The sequence below is a fragment of the Gallus gallus genome, chromosome 12, assembly GCF_016699485.2.
Source record: "Gallus gallus isolate bGalGal1 chromosome 12, bGalGal1.mat.broiler.GRCg7b, whole genome shotgun sequence".
Lineage (NCBI taxonomy): Eukaryota > Metazoa > Chordata > Aves > Galliformes > Phasianidae > Gallus > Gallus gallus.
In genome coordinates, this window is record NC_052543.1 from 4,411,542 (window position 1) to 4,431,173 (window position 19,632).

Here is a 19,632-nt window from a genome sequence, read left to right on the forward strand (position 1 = left end):
AGGAAAAATATCGTAGAATTATAGAATGGCTTAGGTTGGAGGGACCTTAAAGATTCTCTAGTTCCAACAACCCTGCTCTGGACAGAGTTGCCGCCCACCAGACCAGGCTGCCCAGGGCCCCATCCAACCTGGCTTTGAATGCCTGCAAAGATGGGGCATCCACAACCTTTCTGGGCAATCTGTTCCAGCACCTCACCACCCTCTGAGCATAAAATTTCTTCCTGACATATAATCTAAATCTCCCCTCTTCTAGTTTAAAGCCATTCCCCCTTGTCCTGTCACTATCAAACCGTGTAAAAAATAGGTCTTCCTCCTGTTTATAAGTTCCCCTCAAGTACTGGAAGGCCACAGTGAGGTCTTAACAGATCCTTCTCTTCACCAGGCTGAACAAGCCCAAATCCCTCAGACTGTCTTTGTAGGAGAGGTGCTCCAGCCCTCTGAGCATCTTTGTGGCCTCCTCTGGACCAGGTCCAACAGTTCTTTCTTTCTTGTGATGGGGCCTCAGGATGCAAGATGTCTGTCATCTTGCAAGAGCCTAGCATGGTTCTACAACTCAGATTCACATTGGATTACCTTACTCTCACCACTACAGTTGTCCACTCTGGGGAATGAGCAAGGCAATTTTCAACAGCTAGAGCAATGATACACAAGTCTTTATGTGTAGAAATAATGAGTAATTACAGCTGCAGGGGAAACATAGGGCAGGCAGAATGTAATTGTGCAGGTTGGAATATAGCCAGAACACTGGGGCTTAATGTTCTATCTTACTCTTGTGAAAGGAACAACAAAAAATACTTGAACCACAACAGCCAAACTCTTCGGTTTTGCTTTATCAGAACTACAGCACCTCCCATGGCACAGTTTCCAGCACTGTGGTAGCCTCTGGATAGCATTGCTCCAAGGGAACTGGTCCCCATTGCCTTTTGATGTGTGTTGAGCTTGGTATGAAGGCTGAGGAAAAAGCCACATCAGTTTTGAAGTGAAAGCGAAACCTCCTAGGTAATTTAAAGGGACATGCTTTCGAACTGTAAAGAACAGTACCACTGAAAGAGGTGGCTTTTGGGAATTCAGGTTCTTCAGGTGGCTTTAAAAGTTATTTGAATGTCTTACAAGCGGAGAAAGCACATTAGAGGAAATGAAATAAAAAATAGCATTACAATATTGAAACTAGAATTAATTTGCCTAAGTATTCTGAACTGGCATTGCAAACATACAACTGAGTATAGTGAAAGTGTCAGGAGAAAATGCAAATTGTTGGTACACTTCCCAAAATGATGTTAAGTCCAATAAATAACTCTGCATAATAAAATTACAGTTATGATTTTCGTGTATTTTTTGAACTGATATTATGCCTAACACATGGATAAGAGCATCCCAACTCAGGAAGTAGCATACTCATTTATCAGAAGAAGATGTCAGAACTTTCAGTACAGAAGATTTTGTCTGGATAATTCAAATTTAAAGCCTGACCTAAATCACCAACAGTTTTTAATCTCTTTGAAAACATATATGCTTGTATAACAATAACATAACTAAAAATGATTTTAACAGCATAGTAAATGGGATATTTGCTGGGAAAAAAAATAAAAACACTGTCCTTTCAATGATGAAAGCTGTCATTCCTTTTCAAAGTTTCTTTTAAAACTTCCTGATGTGAGTGGTTATGTTAAGGTGGAGATAAGGATAGACAGTATTACCTTGAAGCAATCCGTCTGTCTTTGCAGAGAAAGATGAATGTGTGGTTTGGGTGTATAACAGAATTTGCCATAGACTCCATTTCATGTTCTGCTTTCAGCTCTCTCCTGCACTTTCTCGAATGCTCCTTCAGAACCGGTATCTGAATTTCCCATTTCTCTTTCACACAGCTCTAACATCCAGTGCCTTAGTTCCTTGAGTATACGTAAGCCTTCAGAAAACCCCCTTGGCTCAGAAAACACTCTATGTTTAGGCATGTACTGGGTGATGCTCCTGTTCTTTCAGCAAACTAGTTTGGAACAGAAACTTTTTAAATATTTAGCATCGAAGAGTACGAGCATCACCTGTCCCATTACATCTTTAAAAGAACAACAGAAAAGCATAGAGAGAAGAACTTGACTTATTTTCTGTAGTGATGTCTAATTTCTTGAGGTGTGAAATCTGCGAGCATATTAGTGAGGTAATGATATATTGGGAAAATTACCTTTATCTTTAAAGAACACTATGAATGAACACTACGTGTAGAAATGTATGATGGGTAAGAAATTCTTCTAATTGAGAAGTACGTACTTCCTCACAGAGTAGAAGTACAATGATGCTACTTGTGTCTTTCTAAACCTGTTCAAAACCATGTGAAGGATGGATATTATGCTTACACAGTCAGCTTTTCAGGGTTCGATTCCACCCTGTACGAGTGATAAAACAAACCTCTTTCAAACCGCAGTATAAACTAAGCTTAAGATTCTACTCAGCAACTCACGCTGCCTCAACACAGCAAGATCACAGTTGTGCAAACAGGAGAAACATGCTGATGAGATTCAATTAAGCAGTATGAAAGAACTCACTCGATTGACTTAGTGCATTTCTAAGCACATTTCCCACAGACCAGACCTAGCAACCCCCAAGAGTGCAACAATCAATGAGTATGAAGCCCTCTGGATTTCTCAAATTCTTAAAATCTGAAGCAATCAATTCTGAAAGATACTTTTAAAAGGAGAAAAAAAATTACAATAGCCTAGAATGGTATGCACAAGCCAACTTCCTTGTACAAGTACTCTGCAATAATATAACCGTGTATTTCAAGCAATGTGTTTTCACAGAGTCATCGAGGTCAGAAGTGACCTCTGGAGATCACCTAGTTCAGCCCACCTGCTAAGCAGGTTCCCTAAAATGGGTAGCACAGGAAAGCATCCAGGTGTGTTCTCAGTGTCTTCAGAGAAGGACACTCCGTAAGCCTGTTCCAGTGCTAAGGTTTCACTAGTTACTTTTTGCTCTTCTCTGACAATTTAAGTATCAGGTTAGAGGGGAAAAGACCCCGTGAAGAACTGTTTCTTTTCTTCTTATAGTGTATGGAAGTGAGTTCACACCGTACTCCATCCATACAGACTGCAAAATAGCACCTCTCATAGGGATTTGTGCTGCTGCAGCATAGTGGCACGGGAGTGATGTGAAATATCACCATGTAGCAAGGCTATGTGGGACAACATGGTTTTGTGTGAGAAAATGTCTTCCTAGACAGCAAGGTGCTGTTCTTTCCAGAAGAGCATTCAGCATACTGTTGTGGTATGGAGCAAAAAAATCATGGCTACTCCCAGATTAATTTAATGGCTTATAGTGTGAAAATGATAATTGCATTATAAAAATAATCTCTCTTTAGCTGATATCAATAAACTATGAAGATGAGTCTTAATGCTAGGATCTCTGATGGCTTGAAGTGTGCTGTTTTGAAGAAAGAAAGACGTTTTGAAAACTCTTTTGGATGACAGGAAACGTTGGCACTGCCACCATCTTCCCTGATGCCACCTATTGTCCCTTATGGCTTTTGGTACTTCCTCAGCCATACAAAGCTTCTATCGTCTCTTTTTTCCTTTATTTGAATGCTGTGATGAGGGAGTCAAATCTTTTTGTCTCTGCTATACTTAGCATCTGCCCTTATATGCAGTACTTTTCTTTCCTTTCCAGATGTTATCAAAGTCCAATAACTGTTCTTGAGAGCCAAGACAGATGCAAGCTATTTTTTAAAACACAATTCAAGCCAACTTTCATTCTTTGAGATGTAAAAATATAATGAAACTATGAATGCATTTTAATGCTATAGAAATGCAAAAAATAAGTGCTATAATAATCATTAGATTATTTATCATCATCTGTCAAGGCCAAATCCTAGCTCTAATAGCAGTCACCATGGCTAAGCTCCAATGTAATTATTATCAGGGGCCTGCTCCAAACACCATCATCAAAGTCAATGAAAAAGTTTTTCACGCTGAGTTCTGGGTACTTTGGATGAGGCCCTGAACTGTCTGCACTTGCAGAAGCTCTCTTTGATCCTTCAAAGCCAACACTCACAACACTGAGGTTGATGTTGATATAGATACTTCAAGACAGCAAACTCGATAGCACTACCTGGGGAATTTTTACCAATGAGATTTAAAAAAATAGATAAGTCTTTTCCTATGTTATATCCAGGTTTCTGTGTGCCTTTCTGTCATCTTAACAGTTGAGTGAAGCTGATCAGTCTCTGTTTTGTGGTTTGCACTTGAGGATCTTTCAAACAGTGACCACTGATTTGTAAGGCCAGAATTGCATTGCAGTTTGAACAGCAACTTTCTGAACAACTTAAGAAAGATGTTTGTATTTTCACAACTTCTCCAGTTCGTTCTTCAGTAAGATGTAAGGAGCACAAATTAAATTGAAACAGCTAAATATTTCCAAATTGAAGCAAATTTAGTTGAAATAATATAAACTTTTGTCTGCTGTTAGACCCCGTGAAAAGTTGGGTTTGTGTAGTTTTAGTAGTCACACATTCCTGCTGGTTTTAATCAACAGATAATGAATAGCAAATTATAATAGCACATTTTAAAGAGTCCAGGACCTCTTGATAAAACATTGGCCAAGTAATGTGCATAATTATACTCACGCAGCTGAGTTCAAATCAGGGTCGCCCTTCTTTAACCTCTTCAGCGTGGCCACTTCAAGACTGAACATAGCACCTCCTCATCAGAACATGTTGTTACACACAATGAAAAACGGCTAAGACTCAAGAAGGAGTCAAATGAAACACTGGGGCACACTCAACAATTATTACTCTGATAGCAACTGGATGAGGAAAGTGTGAGTTAATCTTATGTTAGCTAGTTCAGATAGGATACTTATAAGATCTTATGTCAAAAATGCTGGCCAGAACCTTAGGATTCACCTAATCCACTACGAACACTTCGCACAACGTATTTCTGCTGAGTAAGCAATGTTGCACTGTGTAACGCATGATTACATTTCTTATCCTAGCCCTGGCTAGCCATAACCTTTCAGAGCTTTTGAGAGCTGATGACTTACAACCAGAAGGATAATGTTTTAAGAATTTGCCGAATTATTCACCACAAAGGCTAATTGCTAGTAGATATGGTGCTTGGGTTTAATGCAGTAGTAGTGCAGTACTAAACTTGGGTTTAGTAGTAGTTCTTTATTTGCTGTAAGTTAGTTTCTATCTGATATATAACTGTCAAAAGCTACAATATTGTATATGTTCATATAAACACAAAACAACAACAACAACAAAACACTCATCATGGGGATGTGTTTTCCTTTTTGGAAAGAAAACCAGTCAAATAAAACACACAAACATCTCAATATAAATTTATCTCAATATAAATGCCACATTTTGGAAAGATTATACTCTGGAATTTTTTAAGCAGATGACAAATAGAATGATTGGAGCAAGAGTCTGGTTATCATGTCATCTAGAACAGCATTAAAAATACAGCACTGTATCGTGTAAGGTTTAGATGTATTAAAACTGGTGCAAACACAGTGATAGCAACAGTTCTTAAACCTGCCAAAACAAGTACTGATCTGCTTTGTACTTATCAGTGTAACTATCTTCTTCCTTCAGGCCTGCAGATAACAGCTTAGAGTTTAAACTAATTTTTAAGTTTCCTCAATTGAACAGATTTCTGCCTTCCAACCCCCTAGTACTGGTCTTCTTAGATTGCTCAGACAGCACCTGATAAAATTTCCTGACAAATGCACACTGTTAGATTCTCCAAGCCAGCCAGGTTACATCAAATTACTGGAAGTGATAGTTCAGTCCCACTGGAATGCTTGTCCTATATGTAAATCTTAGGTCTGTTCTCAGAATTGACTAGCCAGTGGGATGCTCCACATTTATGTCCTTTCTCCCAGAGATGTCTGTGTTAGAACGTGCCTTACCATGCATCCAAGCCTATGCCCAACCAATGTGTCCTTCAAGGGAGTCAGCAGTCAGTCACACCAATATGGGAACAGCTCTGTGCATCCAGGAACCAGTTATTAAACAACTTTCTCTAGATACATGCTTCTGAAATACCAGTTTGCCAATACAGCAGGTGAAGGACAACATATTTATAAATAATCTGCAAGAAACTAAGGGGAAACTACACAGTTTCCCTCACTCACAAGATCATCTTCAAATATAAGATCAATTTTTTTAGATATTTGTAAGGAATTGTGCATTGTACAGAATCACAGAATCATTAAGGTTGGAAAATACTTCCAGATCATCTGGACAACAGCATTATGAATCAGATAGTAAGTTCAATGAAGAGCTAGACATCTTTACATGTAGTACCAAGAACAGTAGAGATACCGAGTGTCAAGAGCACCACAAGCTTGAGCAGACTGTGCTGAAATCCATGGTGTACTCTCCTGGCTGTTTAGATTAAACTTACTACTTTAATGTTATCTTGGACAACTCCGCACACTTTGTAAATCAGTACAACTGCAGTCTCCTGTTATGATGAAACAGTAGTAGACTTTTTCAAGTCAACGAACCATAGCATGACATCCATTTTAAAGCAGAACTTTCCACCGGACCCTGTCACAGTTTACCTAGCAACTCAATCTTAAATAGTTAGAGATTATGACACTGCCTCCAAAAAAAATCACAGGCTCACAGGCTTCTTTCTTTCAAAAGATAGTCAGGAAAGCTGTAAAGGTGAAGGCTGAGGCATGGATTAGCATTTTGGCTCCATGACACTTCATTACTGATAACCAAATAGAATGCGTTAGTCAAAATTACCTTTCCAAAACTCTCATGGATCACAGTCTGAGCAAACTGAGTTGAGGTGATCTTGAGATCTCTTGTTTTAATACAGATGTACTGCTGAAATGCAGATCACATGCTGTGATCAGCTCACAAGCCACAATTTGGAAACCAATGGGCTAGAGTTTGCTCTGCACAGTGTTGGCTGTTAATGGAATTTATAGAAATTCTTCCCTACTGTTAAATAAAAATTTCATTTAGAAATGCGTGAAAATTCATTTAGAAATGCAAAAACACGTTGTTCAAAGATGTGGTATAAAGTCTTCTACTTGGTAGCTGCAAATGACTAATTTATGCAGCTACTTTTCAGATGGCAGTTTGACCTCACACCCCTTCCACCTCCCCCCCCCCACCCCCCCCCCCAAAAAAAAAAAAAAAGAAAAAAGAAAAAAAATTGTCATGGAGGCAAAAGATACTTAAATCCCAGTGCATTGTAACCACTGCAGAGGAAGCCTAGTCAGCTGCATGGACACAACATAGCAGATAACCATGCCAGACAGTGCCAGTGGAGTGGGCTGTAGTCTCTTCTGTACTCTTCAGCAGTCAGGGCACACCCATGCCCAGAGAAAGGTAGTTCTATTCTTTAAGAACCACTCTCAGGTGAACTGAATAGTCAGACAGTATTATTCTGGGTAATGCTCTTTGTCTCAACAACTGAATATATCCTATATTTTTTAAAAACCTAGTGAATTGGAACCAATACTTAGTCTAAATGCAAGGATGATGGGACTGTGATGAAGACAAGGGCTAATTAAGTGCTAATTAGTAACAAAATATATAACCCTAAAGTAATAGTAGAAATTCCAGAGCAGTAGTTATTCCTTGTTACTGTATAAATTAGACAACTAGAATATCCTTAGCTATTACCTTTTCAGGCTACACAGGCAAAAACAATTTCTGATTATTACATTGGATTACAGGACAATCCTATTATTAGTCTCATCATATGTACTCTTTGTAATTAATGAGCAATGGCGTTAAACTGTCCTAACACATTTTCTACATTAAAACTCACAAGCAAGTCATTCAAGGTTCTGAGCAATCTGGCAACCTATGCATAATTAGTTAGATTTCAAAATGGCAATTAGCTAATTTTACGAGGTGTATCCTCTCTACCTGCAGTTTCTAGTAGTAAACATGAGCGTTTGTGTCTATTGCTATATGATGAACTGTATTAAACATTAGTTTATGCATATAGTTCATATAAGGCAACGTAGAAATTAAGTAAATTGACCAAAAAAATGGGAGTAAGTTCATGCTCTACCTACAGTGTAAGTGATAACCAAAAAAAGCACTTTGGGTCTGCCTGGGAAGAAAAGGGGTTGTAGCAGAAATGCTAAGTCACAGACTGAACAAGTGATTGAGTACCTGGTGGGGAAGGCAGGGCCAACCCAGGGGAGCTCAGGTGCATGCAGTGTACCTGAGTGACAGAAGGGGTGGAACCAGGATCCACCCCTTCCTAGACCTCATTTAAGGGTTGGCAGGGGGGAGGTAAGGAGGTCTAGCTGGAGATCCCTGCCTACTTGAGGCTTTCTAAAGGTAAGTAGCTTTTTCCCTTTATTTCTGCATTTATGGCTGCTGCATTTGGGTTTGCCCTCATGTGTTGCAGCCAAAGACTATGTCATCCTGCTGTTATCACTGTACTTTCCACCATATTATAGTGTTATGTGGGTAGTTCTTCCTGTCGTGACAAGAGTACAACAGTACAAGGTGTAGTGTTGCTTTTGTTATCGTGTGTATCATTAGCCAACAGGTGCTAGCAGAGGTAGTGAACATTACTTTGCCCTCTGAACTATAGAGGCTGTGTTATAAGGCAGTCACCTATACAAGAGAGGACATGGGACTGACTGCTCTGTAACAAAAACGGGCACTTCCATCCTGCAGACAGAAAACCCAGCTTACCTTGTAGGACTCTCTGGAAGCTATCCTTTGAGCTCAGTCAGACCAGCTGTCATCTCCACTTGCTCACTTCAGGCCGCCACCTGGGACATCAGAGGTGCCAATCTTCTCAATTCTAGTTGCTAACACTGAGTGGCTCTCAGTGCTGTGGAGAAGCACCATAACACGGGAGGGCACCTGCTCTGAGGGCCCTGGATGAGGCAATGTTGCTCCCCTGTGCCACCTGTGCTGTGGTGCCATCGATAGGGCTGGGGGCTTCTGGCTGGACACCCCACAGGGAGAAACTTTCAGGCTGAAAAGGATGCTTTCAGCTTCGCTTCCTCCAGGGAATGGATTCAGACCATTTATTTTCATACACTTTAAGGTTTGTGAAGAACTTTGTAAACAACTGCTTCAGCACTTTCAAAACAGAGGTATAAGCTCGTTTTAAAACAACCTCTCGTGCAGAAACGTGCAGCACTGGCACGCAGGTCAGAGAACTGTTCGTTTGTTTAGCATCGTCCCAGATTGCCGTTCTTAACTTTGCACTTCAACTTCTGGTAACCCAGGACAGGGCGGTCTGAGCCCTCCGGCCTCACCTGGCATCACCTGCTCAGAGGTGCCGCCCCCGTTCTGTGAGGGGACGCGGCCGGCGGTCGGACAAGGCGCGAGCGCGACCGTTGCCCCCTCAGCGCTCCGCTCAGGGGCGGGCTGGGGGCGGGAAGGGGCGGTGCGCGGCCGGCCTCGCTGCTGCGCGGGGAGGGCGCGGCGGAGCGGCGGGCGCCGAGCTTTAAATGAACATTACTATCGCTCGGGGTGGGCAGCGCCGGTGGCTCGGGCCGATTGGCGGCGTTAGCGGCGGCGGCAGCAGCAGGAGCTCACTCTCATCTTCTTCCTCCGCCTCCGCGGCAGGTAGGGTGTGCGCGCTGCGTGCGAACTTCCACCCATCCCCGCGCCCGGTCCGCGGCCGCACGCGAGGCGAGGCGAGGCGGTGGGATGCAGCGGGATGCAGCAAAGCCCCGCGCCCTTCCTCGGGCAGGTTGCAAGCAGGAGGGCTGCAGACAGGTGGGCAGGCGGCTGCTGCTGCCGCTGCCCCGGGGGACGCGGCCGCCCTGACGAGGCGCAGCGCGGGGCGGGAAGCTGTGGGCGCGAGGCACGGAGGTGATCCCGCGGGCAGCGCTGCGCTCCGCCTGTTGCCGCTGCGCTGGCGGCGTTCGGGCGCTTCGTGCCTTTGCGATCGCGCCGAGACCATTCCGGTTTTATATTCTCGTGCTTGCATTTGCGTGCACGCTGCCTCCGCGGTCAGAAAGGCAGAGCGGAGGTCTGCTGCGCGCGGGGCTGTGAAGCGCTTTTACTCACAGAACGCGGAGCCCTCGTTTCACCGGGGATCTTAACCTCATCTTAATAAAAGTTATTTCCAGGAGGTGGAGTGTTTTATTTTCTTTCGTTTGATATTTAATGTTTCCACGCTCTCCGTCTGTAACACAGCCCTGGATTTGCAGAGACGAAGTGCCGGTCTGGCACTGTGTTTCTGGCTTGTTGGAAATGGATTTGAAGACCTAGTTATAATTTCAGTGCACGTATTATCTTTGCTCAGTTGCCTTAGAACTCGTTTCGACTGTATTTTCAACAGAGATGAGTGAACTTTAAAGAAAATGAGGTCAGGCATAGATTGCGGGCATCAAACCCCTTTCAGGTCCCAGAAATAGCCCCACAAGGAGCGTGACCCGTTCCGCTCTGTGCTGCATGGGTCTCTCTGGTTTGTACTTCTCACTGCGATTTCTGGGCTCATCGAGATGGTTTTAGCTTAGTTTAATGAAACAAATATGGTTTCTAATGCGATGGAATTGGGTACCCTGGACTAAAAGGTCCATATTTCTGGTGGGGACTGTAGTGGGTTTTAAAATAATGAACTCTGCTTAGCACAAGCTTTTCCTTTGTGCTTTTGTAAGGCTTCAATTTGTGCAAAAGATGATGGCTGTGAGGAAGCATCCATACCAGCTGTTTAGGGGAAAATGATGTATTTGGATATTATTTTTTTACTACTATTTAAAAAAAAAAAAAGGTTCAGGGAGAATGTTTTATTTCTCATATTTTGTACTGGAAACAATGGAATTCTTAAGTTATTGACCATCATCTAAAGTCTTCAAACAAGAACTGACAAATATTTATCTTGGAGTAAATGGGTCAAAAGATAACATCTTCCATTGGACCTCTTCTGTATTGGCTGGTTTGGGTTGCTAAGTAGCTATGATTTCTAATCCCAAAGTAAATGATGTCATTATGACATCACCACGTCCTTTCACTTGATTGATTCTCATAAGAGAACGGTAATGAGATTTGATATACATGTCCCATCTCTTTAATATTCTTCCTCTGCTCCAGGGGATTTCCTGACCTGCCTGGCAGATTCCAATGAATCACACTGAGCTCTAGTAAAAAGACATTGCTCTGGAGACCGAGCTGAACATTAAAGGGACAGTGGCTGATTCTGGTCATTTCAAAATCTGAGGAACTTGGCAACTTATGCTTTTAGTGTGGAAATCTAGAAATGAAGGACGGCAATAGAAAACCTGGAGTTAAGTTCATGTGCAAGTGCTAAAGGAATTTGAATCGCAGGTGCTCGGCTTGTTTAAATTGGCTTCAATTGGGTATGTGGAGTTTCAACCCTTCTCAAAATCGAGTTACTGAACATATGTGAAGATAAATGCTTTAGATGGGGTGGGGGAAGTGGGAAGGTATAAGTTGATATCTTCCTTCAGTTGCTAAAATAAATTTCACTTGTAAGGGTACAAAGGTGAAATCAGTCAAATGGCCATGTTTTGAGGCATTATAGTATAACATTACCATCATAGAAAATTCCTTGTGATGGAGTTCTAAATCTCTACAGGATGTAAAATGTGTAAGAATCTGATGTTTTGTGTTTCTTCAGAGGTCAAAGGTATGAATTATGTCATTTGGTGTTGATCAGAGGTTTTTACAGCTTGTCTTTATCGTATATGTGTTCGTGTGAGCCTGGGTCTGCATAAGTGTTAGGCAGTTGTTTGTGATAAGTAGCTGTATTGTGATAATTGACTTATTCATACCCAATGAGTTTGAAATATTCTAGATAGGGCTGTGTAAATCTCAGCATTTGACATATATGTGGAAAAGGGGAAAAACAAAACAATTGTCATGTCTGTCTTATTGAACATATAGTCTTGGGTGAAGTTAAACACTGAGTCTGCTGCTTATATTCAGAGGCTGCACTAATCTCATTTGTTTCCTGAATACTGTGACCCACAATATAACATACTGCAGAAGTAAACGCTAATTTCTCATCAAGCAAATTGATGGTTAATGTATTTGCTGAAGGTATTGATTGCTGATGTGAAGCTTCCATTATTGCTGAAGTACTGCAGCACTGATGGCACTACTAAGTATGCGGGAGTACTAATTAAACAGAGGAAGGTGTTGGGGGAAGAGATGTTTGCCTCTATGTGAATCTATTTGTCATGCCTAAGTGCAACCCAAGCTACAGATGCCAAAAGGAAATTTTGAAATAATCTGTAAGAATTCTGCGCTCATCGTCCTATCTGCAGTGACAAATTTCCATGAGCTTTAGATGCTTTCTGGGATGACTCAAGTATGAACAAGTGATTTGGAAAAAAATATTCTCTGAAGAGAATCTATGGTGACAATTTCTTTTCAAGTTATCTTAAGATTTTCTACTTACTGTGATTTCTTTTAACTCAAGCTTGCGTTGAATGTTGGAAACGAAAAATGAATTTGGACTTGGGGACATATCTGTGCCTTTCAACTGCACGTTCGATGGTCATCTGTGACATTTGCATGGTTGTGCTTTTAATACGGTGACATATTTGGTTACATAAAATGCGGAAAACTGTGCACCTCAAAGCCTTTCTGAATGCTTGTACTGGAAGGTTGATGCTGCAGTCCTGACCTCTTTGAACAGGCGATGACAGCACAGATGTGGCCAAATAGAGAAAGGCAGCACACACTTTCACTGTCCTGACAGATCTCGTTACAAAAGACGAGGTCAGCCACTGTAGTGCCTCTTAAAGTAGCGGACGAGGCGGCGATGTCTTTTCTTGTACAGAAAGCAATAGGAAATTCAGCCCTCAGACTTTTGTCTATTCTAAGCTATGTTCAGATCACAGGTGAATTATTTGGTGTCTGGCTCGACGAAACAACAGTTGATGTGCTTCAGAACTCCTGGTGACTGTAGTGCAGTGTCTTGCTCCTCTGCTTCAAGAAGAATGCCCTTTGGTCGTCAGTGTAAGGATAGCCAGTATTTCAGCCCTGACGTCTGCTTTTGTCATAAGCTGTGTGTGAGAATGGGCTGAAATACCAAGTGGATTACTGGCTTTTTTGCTTTCTATTTTAGAGGACAATAATGCATATATAAAATACAAGACTTCCTCAGGCTACTTGTGAGGCTTCTCTAAGGGCAGAACCAGCAGTTGGATATTTGAAATGTGTTTTGTTCTGTTGATTTAAAAGGCATCCTGATGAGCAAATTCATCGACACCTGGATCTCCTTTACCAATGAATGATTTCTGCCAGCTGCCTAAAAAGTGCTGTTTCAAGAATGCAAACGGGATTTGCTCCCTGATATGAAAAGAAATAAAATTGTTTTCAAAAGAGCATCTTTATATATATGGTCTCTGTTATGAAGGAATTTGAAGAAAGAGAAACACATAGTATAATATGAAAACAAATTGTTTGTTTCCAGGAAGAAACCCATAGACTTCTGCCCTGGATGTATTTTGCAGTTAATTGTTCAAGATCTGACCAACACACAAGCTTGCGAATGCAGATGATAACCACATCCACAACAGAGCTGATATAATCTGCAAAGCTAGTACTAAATACTGCTGTCAGTTGCACTACTGTAGCTGAAACAATGCTGGCATGGGTGGTCATGCTTTGGCTTTGCTCCAGGAACAGACTCAAACCATTTGCATTTAAATTCTGGTATTTCCACTTTGCTACTCTGATCAGACTTAAGCATTCAGAAAATGCGACTTTCTCAACAGTAGTTCTGCATTGTATTGAGTTAATTAGAGCTTTTCATTACAAGAGATGCTATGGGGAACACACAAGGAATAGCAGGTGTAAGTCCTTTGACTTAAGCTGTAATTGCTGCACTGCTTTGAGTAATCGCTTTGGTGTCTCAGGAGTCCTGTATTTGTCTTACACTGTATGAATTCCAATGGGCTGCTGGTTGTCTGTAAAAATCTAAAGGGAATAAAATAAAAAGCAGATGTCAGCCTTATGTTCTGGTGGCTAGCACTATATATTAGATATGAGCAGGTTTAAATTTAGCATACTTAGATATTAATTGTTCTGAAAATACATTGTCCAAAAATAGATGTTACTTAAGAATGATTGGGGTTTTTTTTAAGTCGAAGATCATAATTTATATCTTCATACTTCTATATCTAAAGAGTTGTGATATACTGTTAGTAAAATTAATGCTGATTTTAGTCTAAACTGCTGTCTTATAGTAATCTTTGCATAAACTAAGCATTTTTCTGCATTATAACATCACTAATTAGACATTAAAATAAGTACCCCTGCCCAGAGCAGGGGGGTTGGAACTGGGGATCTTTGAGGTCCCTTCCAACACAAGCCATCCTATAATGAAAGCTCACAGTGTAAAATCAGCACTTCTGATGGCAGCTGTATTCATATGCTTTCCAAGCAGTGCCTGTACAGGTTGAGGTTCATTCTGTGACTTAAAAGAACAGTACAACAAGATCAGAATCTAGCAAAACAGGAAGGGAAAATCATGTGAATAAATACATACTTCAAATGAGATTTTTTTGATGTACCTTTTCAGTTACTGACCAATGTATTCCTTTCAAGCTAAAAGTTCTTTAGTAAATTGTCTGTCTGATCTTGAATTTTGCTTGTGCCAGAAATTACTGTTTGTTCCTCCCTCTGAAGGTAAATAACATCTAGTTGTATCTCAGGGAAGTTGCTCAGTGTGTTTATCATGTCAGTGTAGGTGTTGGAGAGGAGGGGTGAAGTTTGCACAGTTTGTGCCATCACCTTTCTTCTAAAACGTAGATTGCAATTTGCCCTTGAAGATTAAGGGCAGCTATCGGCCAGCACCTCCTCATCAGACTGAAGCTTGGAACTGCTTAATTTGGGGGGTTCTGTGGTGGTGTAGCTCAGGGAAATATGTTTGCTTCTTGCGGTGGTTGTTTCCTGTGGAGGTGGTGTGTGTGTGTGTGGGAGGGGGTGGTTGGTCAGGGCTATTTTTTGCCTGGCTGCAGTATAGTGGAGATTCGGTCTGACAATTGATATGCTGTTTGGAGAGAAAATATTATTCTCTGTCTATGTGATATTGCTCTTTAACACATCTCTTAATTTCAGGCTATGACAACTGTTTCCTCACTGCATGACTATTTTCTCAGTGAAGCTGAGATGAAATGAGGCAGCTGTTTTAAAAACAAATATCACAGGAGTAAACATGGCCTCCAGTTGTGGTTACAACAAGGGGGCACTGTTTAGTATTCTTCTCTCCTCCTCCATTGTTTTTAAAGGCTAATGAAAGCCTAAGGAGATAAGTTCATAAACCACACTAGCACAAATCCCAATTATTGCGCTGATGATGAGCCTTGATAGTGGGGATTTTTTTTGCATGCTGCATCTTTGTTGCCTTCTGTAAATGCTACCCATAGCAGAAAGGGATAGATAGTAACACAGATGCTTTAATTATTATTTGATTACAGAGGAATCTATTCCGAGGAATATGCAGTTAGCAAAATTTCGTAGGACTAGCTAACCTCTGAAATTAAAATGAACCTGAACTGTGCTTTTATGTTCTAAAACAATACCATTCCTCACGAATCTCTCTTGTTGCACCTGCTAGCTGCTGGAATTATGAGCTGAGGGCACAAGCTGTGTGTGCAGCTCAGGAGGCTTTCAGGTGGCAAACAGTGCTGTGTTCGTATCGTAATGGCAGCTCCAAACATTTATTAACTTTCCTTAGCATTCAGCATGTTCGTTTAACACTGGTGGAAGTTTTTCTCTTGTTTTCTGTAGAATCTAAAATACCATTTAAATATTTATCACATATACTTTAAAATCCTTCTTCAAGAGAGACATCAGTTCTTTTTGAACCACTGCTCTCCAGCCCAGAAGAACAGGACCTGCTGGGACCCTCCTGTGCTTCTCTGTTTGGGACATAGCATTTGCTTGTAAGCTGGAGTATGGCAACAAGAGAAGGGAGAGTTTCTAGCAGCAATGAGCATCATGAGACCAGCTATTCCCTCTGCTCATAGAGGCTGTGTGAAACTGGGCTTTGTTCATCTCAGAGCTTGGGTGCTTTCTGAATGGATGGGGGTTGTAGGAGCGGTATCAGCTGGCTTCATTCATCTCACTGACATGTTCATTCCAAAATCTGATCTTGCTTCTGACCTTGTGTGCCTTCAAAAGCACTGGATGTCCCAGTCTTGGCACTGAAGGTGGCTGGTATAGCTAAGGACAGATTGTATTCAAGACACTTAAAACTTCCATTCTGATAACACTGTGAACAGAATTAAGCCAAAGTGTAGCTGTATGTACTGTGTTCTGTAGCCTGATGGTGTCCTCTGTCAATCATAAGGACACTTACGATGTGCCTTCAATGTTTCTTTTTAAGAGCCCTGAAACCCTCCAGTTTTAAAGCATTTCTGTTTGCACTGACCTATGTGTATTTCAGGGGGATAAAACCTCTAGCTAGCAACTTATGGAAGATTTGTCAAGGGTCGCTTTAATAAATTAGGTTATTTACTTCTGCCTGAAATTTGCTGGTTGGTGACCAAGAGGAACTTTGTATTAAGCTGTGCAGAGCATAATGAAGTTGCTGTAATGCTTTGATGTGGAAATGCCTACATACATTCCCCCACACTCCAATAGCAAGTGTTGTGGTTTTTTTTTAAAAAAAAAAGGTGGAGGGAGTGCTATTATTGACTGAAAAAGCTTCCTTAAAGTATGTAGGGATGGTTTTATTTAAAATAAATATAGACTGTAATGTGAAGACTATAAATTTTGAGAATAGTTCCTTATAACTTTGATTTTGGACATCATAAGAATTGGAAATCAAATTATTTTCTTAAACTTTTCTGCAGGTAGTTACAAATGCAATCTTTTTAACTACCTATATGTGGTATCAAAGTAATTAATATTGCAATACATGTACAGTAAGATGACCTATTACAAAGCCATTCTTCATCAGCAGACTTACTGAGCTGACTTATTTTTTCTGGAATTAAAAGGCTATAGTGAATTGGCACTGTTTGCCTCACTTAATGAATACGGTTATATAAGAGTTGCTTCCCCTTAGCTGATTGAATTGTATTTCCCATGCCACTTCTTGCTTTCCATGTTGCTTATAGATTAGCAAAACAGGCTTTGCTGTATTTTCTGCTTTTCTTCTTGTATCTATTCTTCAGGCTTATTAGCACAAAGTAGCTTTGAGCCATGGCTTGGACACCAGAGATTCTGAAAGCTTCAAATAGCCATAATAATGGAGCAGGATGAAGGATGCTGGTCACCATGGGAACAGTGCATGTGCCACACAAGATAATGTAACTGCTGTGGTGCAGAGATCTGTGCTGCATATTGATTGCAAGATTTCTTGGATTCCTTTTACATTTTTTGCTTTCACTGTGTTCCACCCAGCGAGTGAGGAAAGCTTAGCAGCTAGACTAAATCCAGAGAGACTATGTTAATTTGAAAAAAATAAAAATGAAAAAATGAGAGGAGAGGGTTACAAGTACTTAGTACTTTCACAGCCTTTTGTCATGAAGTTGATGGTGTCCAGACTGTGGTGTTAAACTGGAGTTAACCAAGTCATGGAACTGAGGCACTCAGGGTGAGTGTCCTGAGTTAGGAGTGACAACAGAAGGCCCCAGGAAGCTGTGTACACCTTGTGTGCAGTGTCACCTGCATCACTGTCTCCAGGGCCAGGGAGCCTGCCAGTATGCTGAGACTGTCCTGCCTTTTGGTAGTTTGTATTTGTGGAAAATGAGGATGTCATTTTCAATTCCATTAACTAACTTAGATCCATCCAAGTTTGCTCTAGGTTTCCTGGTGGCAGAACTGCCAGTATCAGCAGGCTGAACACTGCATCCCTAAAAAAGCAGTGTTTTATCTTATCTTTATCCTGGCTTCCCTAATGGGGGGCTCTCTTTGTCCAATGATCTCGTGCCACTGTAACTGAATCCTTACCTACACAGTGTTTCACAGAATGACTGTCACCTGGACACCTGCACAATGTCTCAGTTCACCTATGTAATACATCTTGATTGCTCTTGATGGTACACAGCTGAAAAATTTGGTTGTGTTTCAGCTTGTTAAGGAGTCTATTTTAGTGTGGTGTAGAATAACTGAGAAATAGCATTTGTTGACAGCCAGGAGAATGAATGTGGTACTGGTCACTGGGGGAAGAAAAGGCATGCAGGTCTTAGTTTGGAGGAATTCTGTGAGCAGGACCAGATTTTGTTATTGTTTTGGTTAAAATTTAGGCTTCTTCTCCTTTGTATGTGTGAAAATCACACCTTTCAGAATGGCACTATCAACCAGGTTAGCATAGTACTAGTGAGTTGCTGTTGTTCTCTGTAATGATAAATAAAGGTGAATTAATTGGAACTGCCTTTGCTATCCTTCTGCAACCCAGGTTTTCTGGATCTTGGAACAACTACATAAAAATTGTAATAATTGCCCAAGTAGGCTAAACACTCACTGGCATAGACCACAGATAGACCATTGCTGTTTTATCTAATTAGTAAAGCGCAGCATCACTGCAGATAAGCCCTGGCATGTGATCTCACATTCTTCTTCAGGATCCTTCTCCTTTGCTCAGATGAAATCTTTATGCTCTGTTCATTCCTCAGCGAAAGGCAGTTGTATCCACAATTGCTCAGGATGATTGCACAGATGAGATACAGCAAATTAAAACTGTCCTTCTAACATGACCCCCTGGGGAAGGGCAATACCAGAAATGCTTGTTTGCCTCCAGCAGGGTTGCTGGCGATTAGTCACTTATCCTCTCTCTCATGGTAAATCTTCATTTCCTCACTGCTGATGTTACTGAAACAAACCTTTCATACCGTTCTTCCCAACCAAAGTGTGGAGATACCCTTTAAATTTCTTCTTAGACCTGCTTTCCCAAATTTTTATGGAATAGAATCATAGAATTGTTTGTCTTGGAAAGGACTCTTTTTAGGTCATATTGCCCAACTCCCCTGCAGTGAATGGGCAAACCTACATCTCCATCCAGTGCTTAGAGCCTGGCCCAGTCTGACCTTAAATGTCCCCGGGGATGGGGCATCCACCACCTCTCTGGGCAACCTGTGCTAGTCTCTCACCACTCTTAAAATAAAAAATAAAAAAACTTCATCCTTGTATCCAGTCTAAACCTCTCCTCCTTTAGTTTGAAACCATTTTCCCTTGTCCTGTCACAACACACCCTGCAAAAGAGACTATCCCTTTCTTTCTTATAGTCCCCCTTTAGATATTGAAAGTGCTCTCAGATCTCCCCAGAGCCTTCTGTTCTCCAAGCTGAACAGCCCCTGTCTCTCAGCCTGTCCTCGCACCTCACAGGGGTGGAATGCCTCCACTTAGAATCTGTTTTTGTGGCCCTCCTCAATGTGCTCTAGCAGGTCCACATATCTTCTGTACTGAGAACTCCATGTCTTGATGCATTACTCCAGATGAGATCTCTCAGTGCAGAGGGACAAGATCATCTCCCTTGCCCTACTGACTATGCTGCTTTTGATGCAGCCCAAGGTACAGTTGGCCTTCTGGGCTATGAGGGCACACTGCTGGCTCACATTAAGCTGATGCCCACCAGTACCCCCAGGTCCTTTTTAGCAGGGCTGTGCTCTATCTTTACATCTCCTAGCTTGCACTGATAGTGGGGGTTGCCATGACCCAGCTGCAAGACCTTGCACTTGGATTTGTTGAATCTCATAAGGTTCACCTGG

The 19,632-nt window shown here is 41.4% G+C and overlaps 1 protein-coding gene and 2 long non-coding RNA genes across 5 annotated transcripts in view; 1 reads left to right on the forward strand and 2 right to left on the reverse strand.

The window, feature by feature from the left end:
• LOC121106649 overlaps positions 1-9,369 on the reverse strand; it is a 112,657-nt gene extending 103,288 nt beyond the window's left edge. Inside the window, exon 1 of the long non-coding RNA XR_005839380.2 lies at positions 8,675-9,369. This is a non-coding gene — a long non-coding RNA (uncharacterized LOC121106649). The remainder of the gene's footprint in view (positions 1-8,674) is intronic.
• Positions 9,370-9,417: 48 nt separating this feature from the next.
• The window catches only part of SLC6A1 (solute carrier family 6 member 1), a 59,093-nt gene continuing 48,878 nt past the window's right edge, over positions 9,418-19,632 (forward strand). For 2 of the 3 annotated variants that reach the window (XM_046900108.1, XM_414303.7), the window contains exon 1: positions 9,418-9,562. The gene's annotated coding sequence lies outside the window, so the exon portion shown is untranslated. Of the gene's footprint in view, positions 9,563-11,045; positions 11,302-19,632 lie in introns of those variants that run through there. The other variant, XM_015293474.4, reaches the window with a different exon arrangement.
• LOC107054455 overlaps positions 13,298-19,632 on the reverse strand; it is a 143,416-nt gene continuing 137,081 nt past the window's right edge. Inside the window, exon 5 of the long non-coding RNA XR_005839385.2 lies at positions 13,298-13,891. This is a non-coding gene — a long non-coding RNA (uncharacterized LOC107054455). The remainder of the gene's footprint in view (positions 13,892-19,632) is intronic.